We start from the raw sequence: 13,402 nt of genomic DNA on the forward strand, positions 1-13,402 counted from the left end.
TCAATTTGATTCAAATGACTCGACACGAATTTAAAAAAAAAAATTATTTCCATGCAAATGCTCAATTTCAATTAAAAAAAAAAATGTTGATGAAAATGACTCGAATTTAAATTTAAAAAACTCAATTTGATTCAAATGACTCGACAAAAAATTTAAAAAAAAAAATTATTTCCATGCAAATGCTCAATTTCAATTTAAAAAAAAAAAAATAAATAAAATGACTCGAATTTAAATTTAAAAAACTCAATTTGATTCAAATGACGCGACACGAATTAAAAAAAAAAATTATTTCCATGCAAATGCTCAATTTCAATTTAAAAAAAAAAAAATAAATAAAATGACTCGAATTTAAATTTAAAAAACTCAATTTGATTCAAATGACTCGACACGAATTTAAAAAAAAAAATTATTTCCATGCAAATGCTCAATTTCAATTAAAAAAAAAAATATTGATGAAAATGACTCGAATTTAAATTTAAAAAACTCAATTTGATTCAAATGACTCGACACGAATTAAAAAAAAAAATTATTTCCATGCAAATGCTCAATTTCAATTAAAAAAAAAAAAAATATTGATTGAAATGACTCGAATTTAAATTTAAAAAACTCAATTTGATTCAAATGACGCGACACGAATTAAAAAAAAAAAAATTAATTGCATGCAAATGCTCGGGTTGATATTAAAAAATTTAATACGAATGACTCGACTCTAATTTTAAAAAACTCAATTTGATCTAAAGACTCGACTTGAATTCAAAAAAACCGAATTTAATTCAAATGACTCGACTATTAAAAATCTGAATTTGATTTATTGCAAATGGCTCGACTTTAATTAAAAAAAACTAAATTGAATTCAAAAGACTCGACTATTTAAAACCGTAATGAATTTAAATTAAAGAAAAAAAAAAAAAGATACGGAACCGTTGATAAATATTAAAAAGTGCAATTAAATAAATGGATTATAATGGAAAATAGAAAAGAGAGTGAGAACTCAAAAAACAATAACAAACCTCAACAGAGAAATAACTTTATTTCCCTGCCGAACGATGCCAGTTGATCAGCTGGTAGGATGACAGCTAGCAGTTCATTGAGGCTGGTCAGTGTCGTTCAATTCCATCCTTCCTTCCCAGTCAAGACATCAGAAAATAATTTTTCCTCGTTGGAATCCATTGATAATCTATCTAAACAATCAACACTAATTAATAAATAAAAATACTGTTGACTTGTATATTCAATTGGGTTGACAAAAAAATTAAAAAAAAAAAATTGATTTTTTCAACTTGCGTAGACGCCGGTTGAAAAAAAAAATTTTTTTCAAAAATGACTAATGACGTCATTAAGGGAAAAAAAAAATTAAAAAAAAAAGTCAACAGAATTTTTAAAAATAGTTGAACACGTCGAAAACGATGCGTACACATCGAATGTCGGGTGCCAACTAACCCTTTCCACCCTAGCCCTTAGGACGCTCACTTCACCCCCACTTCACCCCCACTTACTAGTCGACCAGCGCAGAAAATAATTTCATTGGTACCCTTCTCTCTAGGCGCATGTGGAAGGGATCTCCGGCCAATCGCGCCCTCATCTCCTGACTACCCTCCCACCCGCTCTCTAGCAGCTATGACGCGTTCCTCATTCCCCTCACCCCTAAAATCTGATGCAATCATTTTTTAAATTTAATAATTCCTTAATTTTAATTAAATTTTCACGTTTTTTATGCTAAAATCTATTTAATTTACATTATGAATCTACATAATTTACATATATTAATGCATATGCAACTAATTAACGCAAGTTCACATGCATATGAGACATGCAAACTCGTTTAATTGTCGATTAAAAAGTCTAGTCGATAAAAAAATGTGCTTTAATAATTAAATAAAATTATTATAGATCTTCTAATGTTTAAATATTTAAACGTTAAAGTAATCGACATTTTAAAACTAACGGCACAAGTTTAAATCCAAAAGATCTCTCGCGAGAATAAGTCGCGCGTTTCTCAGTGCGCATGCGATCTACGTTGGAAACAGATCAAAGAAACTTGTCGTTTTTCGACAAAAATAGTTGACGTAAATTATAAATTTAATTGTCAACCTTAAAAAATTTACTTATTATAATTTAATTAATAAACTAGTTTGTGTGTCCATCAAATTGCTAGTGAAAATATTAAAATGACGATACACTTGGATCAATTTAAATTAAATTTCCAAGTGTATTAGGAAACCCTTCTGCTTGTTATTTCCCCGACAAGGTTTGTTTTAACGCTTGCGTGTTTTTTTTTTTTTTTTTGATAATTTAAATATTTTTCTATCATATTCTACCGTGATTTTATTTTAACTTATAAATTTCAATTTATATCCAATTTTTAATAATTAATTTTTCAAATTGTTAAATTTACCGTGCAAGTAATAATTAATTATTTATTTGTTAAATACTTTTTAAAATAGAAAGTATATATTTTTTCAAAGATACAATATTTGGTTTAAATATTTTTAAATATTTAAGTAAAAGACAGGACCCAAGTTCTGAGTAATTGCGAATAAGGTTTAGAGTTTTGGACGATTTTTTTTTTTTTAAGGCTGTCAACAGTTTACCTGCAAAGTGTGGCGTCTAATTGGACCAGCCAAGGCAAGAGTAATTTTAATTTTCTTCTGTAATTCGGATCACTTGCAATCGGATTGTGTTCCAGATAAAATGTCTGTAGCTTTTTATTCTCAGCCAGAGTGTCGATTGCTGTCCGATCTCTGATTTGATTATTATTCATCTAATAAAAAAATTCAATTAAACAAATGATGAATTTAAGAAAATAAAAAAAATGGTTACCCAGAACTGTTCCAATAACTCCAAATGTTTCATGATTTCGATCTTCTTGATTTGGTTATTGGCGATGTCGAGTGTAGTCAGCAACTTGCAGGACTCCAGTCCCTCGATGCAAGTCAGCCCGTTCTCCGATAAATACAACTGGTCAAGTTGGCTCAGAGTTTCCAAGTTTTCGATCTTCATAATGCGGTTGCTCTGCAAGCTGAGCAGCTGGAGGTTGACCAAGTGGCTCAAGTTTTCTATTTTCGATATTTTGTTTGTTACCAAAAATAAATTTTGCAAGTTTTTCGGCTGCGTATTTTGTTGTCACCCAACTCCAGCATCGTCAGATTTTTCAAATGAAAAATATTTTCAATTTTTGTTATTTTATTGGAAGATAGAAATAATTTATTTGAATTTGTCAGTCGATCAAGATTATCTGTTTTTTTAATTCGATTGAATGTATGGTAATGTTAAAACAAGGCCACCTGGTAACAAAAAAAAATTAATGGGTCGATTATTTTATTGAGCATTAATTTTTCTACGTCTCTATTGTCTATTTTATTAATTATTTATTTCTACAACTATTATTAATATTTTTTCATTAAAATTATCTCTATTAATATTCAACATTTCTATTGCATTTCATTTGATGTCTTGTATTATCTGACGCTGATTGAATTCATAATAAAACAAACCTGTACTGATAATTAATTTTCATTTTTTTTTTATCTATTATCATTTTTATTATTTACCGGTATTTCTTGGACAGTCATTGCATAAATAGTGAGGCAGGTACTTCATACAGAAAAATTGGAGATAATCAAATGAGAAGAATGAAAAACCAGCATATGGTATCATGCCCAGTATAGTTGGCCAAAATCCACGATACAATGCCGTTAACCCTCCTTCCTAAAATAATTATATTATGATAAATAAATATAATTATATTTTTTAACTGACTTGTAAAACTCACGTCTTTGAAAATAGACATTACGGTGTGGACAATACCGGTGTAAATATGCTCACCGGTCACTTGAAATGCAAGTCTAGCTCTGATAGTATCCAGAGGATATGCCAGAGTCACTGACGTCACTCCAGCACATAACCCAGCAATAAATTTGTCTCCATGAGAATTTTTACCAAACACCGTTCCTCAATACTGCAATCATTTATTTAAATAACTCCTAAAATACTGAATTTAGTAAAAAAGCTGCAGATACCTTTTTTGTAGGAAATTTAATTCTCTACAAACTTGGTCTCATGTATTTTTATCGTATCTTCAATAGTTTAGCCGCTATTCGAGTTTATTGCATCAGCAAATAAACAATTCTATGAAAATTTTATCTTTTATCTAAAACTATGATTCAAATTTTAGAGATACGATAAAAATATACAGAAACACTTTTTACGTAAACTTGATAGTTGTGATGTAATTTTAGTTTAAGTGGCAGAAAAAATTTACTCGAAATAAAAAATGACCTAGGGTCAAATATCTGTTGTAATAAAATAACTATTTGCGTAAATAATTTAAATAACAATAAAAATAAGCATCAAACCTTTTTATATATTTCAAATGAGGTATACTGAGTGGCAGCATAAGGAAATATTCTAATCATTTGAGCAAAATTTCCTTTGTAGAGTGCCAGGAATTTTTCTTTCTGAATTATTTCTTTCAGACCGGAAAAAACCCCATGCGAAAATAAACTCATATCAATAATCTCATATAAGTTGATGAAAAAAATATATGTGCACATATAATATGAAAATTGTTTTTTATTACATATCTGAAATGAAGATTATTATTAATTAATATTTGTTAGAGAGTAATAAATTTACGTGGTTTAATTATTTAAATATAAAAGTAGAAAAAGTTTCATCTCTCAGAAAGAAGAAAGACAATTGATTATGTTGTAATTTGTGATTGATTAATTTTTAAAAATTGACTTTTTACTCAGGGATATTAAAGAACATGAAATAATAGATTTTGAATCAGTAAACTGTTCAATTACTACTTACTCGTGTCTTATTCTTGATATCTTCGATTTGTTTGTATGGACAAATGAACTTTAGGTTAGATTGTTGACAGATCTGCGGCCACTGTTGCACATTTTAATATTTTCACTAGCAATTTGATGGACACACAAACTAGTTTATTAATTAAATTATAATAAGTAAATTTTTTAGGGTTGATAATTAAATTTATTATCAACGTCAAGTATTTTAGTAGAGAAACGACAAGTTTCTTTGATCTGTTTCCAACGTAGATCGCATGCGCACTGAGAAACGCGCGACTTATTCTCGCGGGAGATTTTTTAGACTTGAACTTGTGCTTTTAATTTTGAATTCTAGATTACTTTAACGTTTGATTAAATATCATCAAAACATATTGACTGAATTCGAAATTATATAAATAATTAAATGAAATAGATCTTATTTGAACATTAGAAGATCTATAATAATTTTATTTAATTATTAAAGCACATTTTTTTATTGCCGACACTTTTAAATCGACAATTAAACGAGTTCGCGTGCTTCATTTGCATGTGAATTTGCGTTAATTAGTTGCATATGCATTATTATATGTGAATTAAATAGATTTTAGAATAAAAAACATAAAAATTTAATTAAAATTAAGGAATTATTAAATTAAAAAAATGATTGCATCAGATTTTAGGGCTTGGTGGTGTGAGGAACGCGTCATAGCTGGTAGAGAGCGGGGGAGAGGGTAGTCAGGGGATAAGGGCGCGATTGGCCGGAGATCCCCTCTACATGCGCAGGGAGAGAAGGGTACCAATGAAATTATTTTCTGCGCTGGGCGACTAGTAAGTGGGGGTGAAGTGGGGGTGAAGTGAGCGTCCTAAGGGCTAGGGTGGAAAGGGTTAGTTGGCACCCGACATTCGATGTGTACGCATCGTTTTCGACGTGTTCAACTATTTTTAAAAATTCTGTTGACTTTTTTTTTTAATTTTTTTTTACCCTTAATGACGTCATTAGTCATTTTTGAAAAAAATTTTTTTTTTCAACCAGCGTTTTCGCAAGTTGAAAAAATCAATTTTTTTTTTTAAATTTTTTTGTCAACCCAATTGAATATACAAGTCAACAGTATTTTTATTTATTAATTAGTGTTGATTGTTTAGATAGATTATCAATGGATTCCAACGAGGAAAAATCATTTTCTGATGTCTTGACTGGAAGGAAGGATGGAAGCAAAGAACACTGACCAGCCTCAATGAACTGCTAGCTGTCATCCTACCAGCTGATCAACTGGCATCGTTCGGCAGGGAAATAAAGTTATTTCTCTGTTGAGGTTTGTTATTGTTTTTTAGTTTCTGTCACTCTTTTCTCTTCTCCATTATAATCCATTTATTTAATTGCACTTTTTAATATTTATCAACGGTTCCGTATCTTTTTTTTTTTTTCTTTAATTTAAATTCATTACGGTTTTAAATAGTCGAGTCTTTTGAATTCAATTTAGTTTTTTTTAATTAAAGTCGAGCCATTTGCAATAAATCAAATTCAGATTTTTAATAGTCGAGTCATTTGAATTAAATTCGGTTTTTTTGAATTCAAGTCGAGTCTTTAGATCAAATTGAGTTTTTTAAAATTAGAGTCGAGTCATTCGTATTAAATTTTTTAATATCAACCCGAGCATTTGCATGCAATTAATTTTTTTTTTTTTAATTCGTGTCGCGTCATTTGAATCAAATTGAGTTTTTTAAATTTAAATTCGAGTCATTTCAATTAATATTTTTTTTTTTTTTTAATTGAAATTGAGCATTTGCATGGAAATAATTTTTTTTTTTAATTCGTGTCGAGTCATTTGAATCAAATTGAGTTTTTTAAATTTAAATTCGAGTCATTTTAATCAATATTTTTTTTTTAATTGAAATTGAGCATTTGCATGGAAATAATTTTTTTTTTTTAAATTCGTGTCGAGTCATTTGAATCAAATTGAGTTTTTTAAATTTAAATTCGAGTCATTTTAATCAATATTTTTTTTTTTAATTGAAATTGAGCATTTGCATGGAAATAATTTTTTTTTTTAAATTTTTTGTCGAGTCATTTGAATCAAATTGAGTTTTTTAAATTTAAATTCGAGTCATTTTCATCAACATTTTTTTTTTTAATTGAAATTGAGCATTTGCATGGAAATAATTTTTTTTTTTAAATTCGTGTCGAGTCATTTGAATCAAATTGAGTTTTTTAAATTTTAATTCGAGTCATTTTAATCAATATTTTTTTTTTTAATTGAAATTGAGCATTTGCATGGAAATAATTTTTTTTTTTAAATTTGTGTCGAGTCATTTGAATCAAATTGAGTTTTTTAAATTAAAATTCGAGTCATTTTAATCAATATTTTTTTTTTTTAATTGAAATTGAGCATTTGCATGGAATTAATTTTTTTTTTTTAAATTCGTGTCGAGTCATTTGAATCAAATTGAGTTTTTTAAATTTAAATTCGAGTCATTTTCTTTATTTTTTTTTTTTAATTGAAATTGAGCATTTGCATAGAATTCAGTTATTTTTTTTTTCTTTTTTTTTTTTTACTAAAGTCTAGTCGTTTACATTAGTTTTAGTTTTCTTAAATTAAATTCGAGTAGTTAAATTTATTTTAAAATCAGTAGAATCAGTAATATTCGAGTCATCTTTTGATAATTAAATTAATATATTTATTATTGGGGTGTGAATTCATAAACACAAATTTCACATTAACTTTTTAAAATTAGATTAACCCACATTTTATTAGAAATAGAATTACATATTTTTCAACACTTTTTTTTTTTTTTTAATAAATTAAATTCGAGTTTTTTTGCAAGTCGAGTCATTTAAATTAGAGACAGTTTTTTAAAAGTAGAGTCATTTTAATTACAGTAAAAGCATTCGCGTTTAATTAAAGTAATTTCATTCAATTTTACAAAATGCCATTCAAATTAAGTTAGTTTTTAGAAAGTAGAGTCATTTAGTTTTTTCAACTTAGTCTTGGTTTTTTTGTTTTTTTTTTTTTAAATTCATTTTAATTAGCGTCATTTGAATCACAAGCAGTACTAACCGAGTAAACTTTTTTTTTCTTTTTCTTATAAATTAAATAACTTCCTTCTGGAGTTATCATTTCTTCTTTTTTAATTTAACATGGGGTATAGATTGATTTATTGTCAATAGCCTTCTGCTGTTGACAATTAAAACACACCATTTTTTACCCACCTCACACACATAAATACGCACTTTGCGTATACCCAACTCACTCCCTTGTATTGCTAGGATAATTTTTAAGTTTTAAATCGGGGTAATTAGATTAATTAGTGGACCAGTAATAGGTTTTTCGTTGAGAGTATTCTCTCAGTAGAATCACGCGTTAAATTCTAGAATCAACCAACCCTTCCCCAACAATTGCCACTCTTACCCTTTTTTTTTTTTTTTAAATTAATTCGCATTGGGTTTTTTTCCGCGAAATGGGATATTGGTCTAGTGATTTAGCTGGGGGTTTATGGGTATTAGGGATTATAAGGACACTTGGTTCTTATAATTTAGGTCAAATTAAATTCACGCGAATTAGAGTCTAAAAATATATATCGCTCTATAGATCTTAAAGGCGAAAAATATTGTTACGCTGTTATGGGTGGCCAACCATAACAGCGTATATAAAATATTTTTTTTATGCATTAAAATTTAAAAAAAATTTATTTTTTTCATTTTTTAATGCATAAAAAGCTGAAAAAAGAAATTTTCCCTGATCAGTTTTAATTTTTAATGGATTATTCTGTCCCACCCTTTGAGTACCCGGGTGCGATTTGGGTGCCGGTCTCAATCCATAAAAAATTTTTCTGATCATAACTTTTCTTTTTTAAGTGTTTAAGTGTCTATAGAGCGGTGTGTATTTTTCATTTATTATTATTATTATTATTATTATTTAAATAATTAGAGTCACTTTTGCTGCGTTAATTAATAAGTTAGTAAATATAGAAGGGGAATAATATAGGACTGGGGTTTTGATGTCACTAGACTGATCGGGGAAGTAGATTAATTAAATAACTTGGGTTTTTTTTAAATTAGAGTCACCTTATCCCTTTTTTATAAGAGTGGTGATTTACCCCCCCCCCCTTTTTTTTTTAAATTCAAGTATTAGCGTCACGCTTTTATTAGATATTTAAGTTACTGGTCCAGGGGTTTTGAAATTAGAATCAATTTTGCATAGGGTTTATTTTTTAGCTTAAATTCACATACACCCCCCCCCCTTACACTACCCACTGAGACTCTGTTCATCTTCAATGAAATCGAGTCATACCTTACACGTCGCCGTAAGTTGAGGTTACTCACAACCTCGTTTACGGCGACTTTAATTTACACACCAATCTATACCCCTAATATTTTCACCCTTAAATTCATAAATGTAGATTTAAATTAAAAAAGACACCTGGCACTCGGTCAGGTGTCAATAGCTGTAGAGTCTTGAGTTTACTCGTTAGCATTGCTTGTATGTAGTATTAATTTGACTAGAGTCACATTAAAAATCTTTTTTTTTTTTTTTTTTTCTTTAATAATATATTAAATTTGAATGGCATTTCCGCGTAAAAGAAAACCCTGGCACTAGGTCAGGCGGTCGCGTTATTTAATTGTTAGTTTTTTTGTAATATAAATCTTGATCTTCTGAGCTGGTACGCATAACCCTCCGGTTCGATCGATGTCGATCCTCTTTTGTCGTATACTCTAAGAAAATCTATCATTATCATGTTATTATCGGTATTATCATTATTATTGTTGCTGCCATAATTAATATCAATACCATTATCATTTTATATAATGATAGTGTAATTGGCCCTGTCGGGTCACATTACACAATTGATATTAATATTGACTGCAATGGTTTTATTGATGATATTGATAACGATGTGATTTTATAGTGACTTTTGTGTGCGATCAAAACGGGGAGTCGATTTATCGATTGGCTGGTGGCCTAATGCTACACATACGGTTCGGTTTTGATGGAAATATATTACGTAGTTTTTATTATCGTTTCAAAAAACAGTAAAACACATATACACACACTTTTTCATCACACATGTATTTACACCCCAATTATTTTTTTTTTAATTTCAATTTTATAAATTTAGAGTTATTAGAATTATAGTCAACCTTTTAATGGTCGAGTCATTTAAATTAGAGTAATTTTTACATAATTAGAGTCATTTTAAGTACCGTAAATTTTCAATGATTATAATTTCAATTAATTAATTTAATATGAATGCTCATTCATCCTTAACTTTTTTTATCGTTATCTGAGCCGAGTCATTTGATTTAGCATCAATTTAATAGTAGTAGAGTCAGTTTTATCGGTATAGAGTCATTTTTTAAACAGTAGAGTCACTTAATTTACCGTCAATTTATTAAAAGTAGAGTCAGTTTTCAAAAAGTAGAGTCACTTGAATTAGAGCCAGTTTTTTTTTTTAATTTTTAATTTTTTATTACAATTAATTAATTTAATGCAAACGCTCATTTATCCTCAATTTTTTATCGTTATTTAATTCGAGTCATTTTTTGAATAGTAGTCTTACGTAATTTAGCATCAATTTAGTAGTAGTAGAGTCAGTTTTATCGGTATAGAGTAGTTTTTATTAACGTCGAGTCAGTTTTGTTTTCCCCGCTAATCGAGACTTGGCATTAGGTCAAGTTATTCTATCGTTTTTTAAATTTAAATTTTTAATTGATATCGATCCACTTTGATCGTTTACTCTAAGAATATCTATTATCATCATGTTGTTATCGGTATTATCATTATTATTGTTGCTGTCATAATTAATATCAATACCATTATCATTTTATAATGATAGTGTAATTGGCCCTGGCAGGTCACATTACACAATTGATATTAATTTTGAATGCAATGGTTTTATTGATGATATCATAATGATATGAGTTTATAGTAATTTTTGTGTGCTGTCGAAAGGGGTTTCGATTTCAATTAATGAATTTAATGTAAATGCTCATTCACCCTCAATGTTTTTTTCGTTATCTAAGTCGAGTCATTTTTAAAACAGTCGAGTCATTTAATTTAGCGTCAAATTTATAAAAGTAGAGTCAGTTTTCAAAAAGTAGAGTCACTTGAATAAGAGCCAGTTTTTTTTTTAATTTTTAATTTTTTATTGCAATTAATTACTTTAATGCAAACGCTCATTTATCCTCAATTTTTTATCGTTATTTAATTCGAGTCATTTTTTAAATAGTAGTCTTACGTAATTTAGCATCAATTTAGTAGTAGTAGAGTCAGTTTTATCGGTATAGAGTCATTTTTTAAACAGTAGAGTCACTTAATTTAGCGTCAATTTAATAAAAGTAGAGTCAGTTTTCAAAAAGTAGAGTCACTTGAATTAGAGCCAGTTTTTTTTTTTTAATTTTTAATCTTTTATTACAATTAATTACTTTAATGCAAACGCTCATTTATCCTCAATTTTTTATCGTTATTTTATTCGAGTCATTTTTTAAATAGTAGTCTTACGTAATTTAGCATCAATTTAGTAGTAGTAGAGTCAGTTTTATTGGTATAGAGTCATTTTTTAAACAGTAGAGTCACTTAATTTAGCGTCAATTTAATAAAAGTAGAGTCAGTTTTCAAAAAGTAGAGTCACTTGAATTAGAGCCAGTTTTTTTTTTTTAATTTTTAATCTTTTATTACAATTAATTACTTTAATGCAAACGCTCATTTATCTTCAATTTTTTATCGTTATTTTATTCGAGTCATTTTTTAAATAGTAGTCTTACGTAATTTAGCATCAATTTAGTAGTAGTAGAGTCAGTTTTGTTTTCCCCGCTAATCGAGACTTGGCATTAGGTCAGGTTACCCTATCGTTTTTTAAATTTCAATTTTTAATTGAGGTCGATCTACTTTCGACGTATACTCTAAGAAAATCTATTATTCTCATTTTTTTATCGGAATTATCATTATTATTGTTGCTGTCATAATTAATATCAATACCATTATCATTTTATAATGATAGTGTAATTGGCCCTGGCAGGTCACATTACACAATTGATATTAATTTTGACTGCAATGGTTTTATTGATGATATCATAATGATGTGATATAATAGTAATTTTTGTGTGCTGTCGAAAGGGGATTCGATTTCAATGAATGAATTTATTGTAAATGCTCATTCACCCTCAATGTATTTATCGTTATCAAAGTCGAGTCATTTTTAAAACAGTCGAGTCATTTAATTTAGCGTCAATTTCATAAAAGTAGAGTCAGTTTTTAAAAAGTAGTCACTTCAATTGGAGCCATTTTTTTCTAATTTTTTTTTATTTCAATCGATTAATTTATTGCAAATGTACTTTACCCCCTCCCCTTTTTTTTTTTTTTAATTAAAATTCTAGAGATTTGAGTCACTTTTACAAAAGTAGAGTCACATCAATTAGAATCATTTTTTTAAAAGTCGAGTCATTTAATTCGATTCATTTTTTATACAATCAAAGTCATTTTTTTAGAATTAGAGTCATTTTTTTTTTTTTAGAAAATAGAGTCACGTTTATTAGAGTCATTATTTTTCAAAAGTAGAGTCACTTTTATTAGAGTCATTTTTGCATAAGTAGAGTCATTGTTTTTAGAGTCAGTTTTTTTTCTCCAATTAATGAATTAATTTATTGCAACTGGTTAGGTTACCCTTTAGTTTTTTTAATTTCATATTTTAATCTAAGCTAAGATACGAGAACCACCACGACATGTTTGATGATAATCTTTTTTTTTTTTAGGTTTAGAAATAATTCTTTTTTCTCGTTTTTTTTTTTTCATAGATTTTTCGAGATTACGGAACCTCATCAAGAATTTTTTTTTTTTATTTTATAATTTTTTTTTATTTTTTAGGTTTTGACGCATAATTTTTTTATAATTTTTTTGAAGATTCCGGAGACATACCTAATCCTCACCCTATTGAAGTTACTCGGGCTTTCAATTAATTTTTTTCTTTTTTTCTAAATGTTTTTTTTTCAGGTTTAGGTACATAGTTTGGATTTACTTTTTGGTAGATCTTTTATGACGTGTCTAATCTAGAGTCCACTGGAATCTATACTGACATGACTGGCCTATGAGGACCAGAATAATTTTGAGGACAGTGATGCTGCTGAGCATTGACGACAAGGTGGTCCAGATCCAAGGACACACCGCCGCTCTAATTATTTTTTTCTGGTGCATATTTATTTCTACATCCTTCTTTTTTTTTATAAAAATATATATGCCCGGTATTAATCTATTGGGGTATATATTTTAGTTTCAGATCCAGTCAACAAGAAGGATGCCCAACTTGAAGGATGCCCAGGGATGCCAAGGACCAAGAGGAGGACCAGGACCAGGACCAGGACTAGGAATAAGATATAATATTTATTATTTAATTTAAGCTCAATTGTAATTAATTTTAATTAATTATTTTATTAAGGTATGAGTGTGATGGATGAACTGCGAGCGATTAATAATTTAAGAATTTAATTTATATTTTTATTTTATAAGTATGATTTTGAGTGGTATGTTTTTATATTGAGTAGGTGTGGCATGTATGTATTTATTGCATTTTCTGCATGTTGCTTGCGTTTTTTTTGCTTGATGTTTTTTTTTATTGCA

General features: G+C 28.2%; 2 long non-coding RNA genes and 1 pseudogene across 2 annotated transcripts in view; 1 reads left to right on the plus strand and 2 right to left on the minus strand.

Moving 5' to 3' along the window:
- Positions 1–2,692, minus strand: part of LOC130666680 (uncharacterized) — a 349,416-nt gene extending 346,724 nt beyond the window's left edge. Inside the window, exon 1 of the long non-coding RNA XR_008989730.1 lies at positions 2,592–2,692. This is a non-coding gene — a long non-coding RNA (uncharacterized LOC130666680). The remainder of the gene's footprint in view (positions 1–2,591) is intronic.
- A 280-nt stretch (positions 2,693–2,972) lies between these two features.
- On the minus strand, positions 2,973–5,040 carry LOC130666675 (solute carrier family 25 member 16-like; annotated as a pseudogene).
- A 654-nt stretch (positions 5,041–5,694) lies between these two features.
- On the plus strand, positions 5,695–13,402 carry LOC130666709 (uncharacterized). Its single transcript, XR_008989734.1, has 3 exons — positions 5,695–6,106; positions 12,779–12,973; positions 13,056–13,402. It is a non-coding gene; the product is annotated as an uncharacterized LOC130666709 (long non-coding RNA).

The sequence above is a fragment of the Microplitis mediator genome, chromosome 4 (genome assembly GCF_029852145.1).
Source record: "Microplitis mediator isolate UGA2020A chromosome 4, iyMicMedi2.1, whole genome shotgun sequence".
NCBI lineage: Eukaryota > Metazoa > Arthropoda > Insecta > Hymenoptera > Braconidae > Microplitis > Microplitis mediator.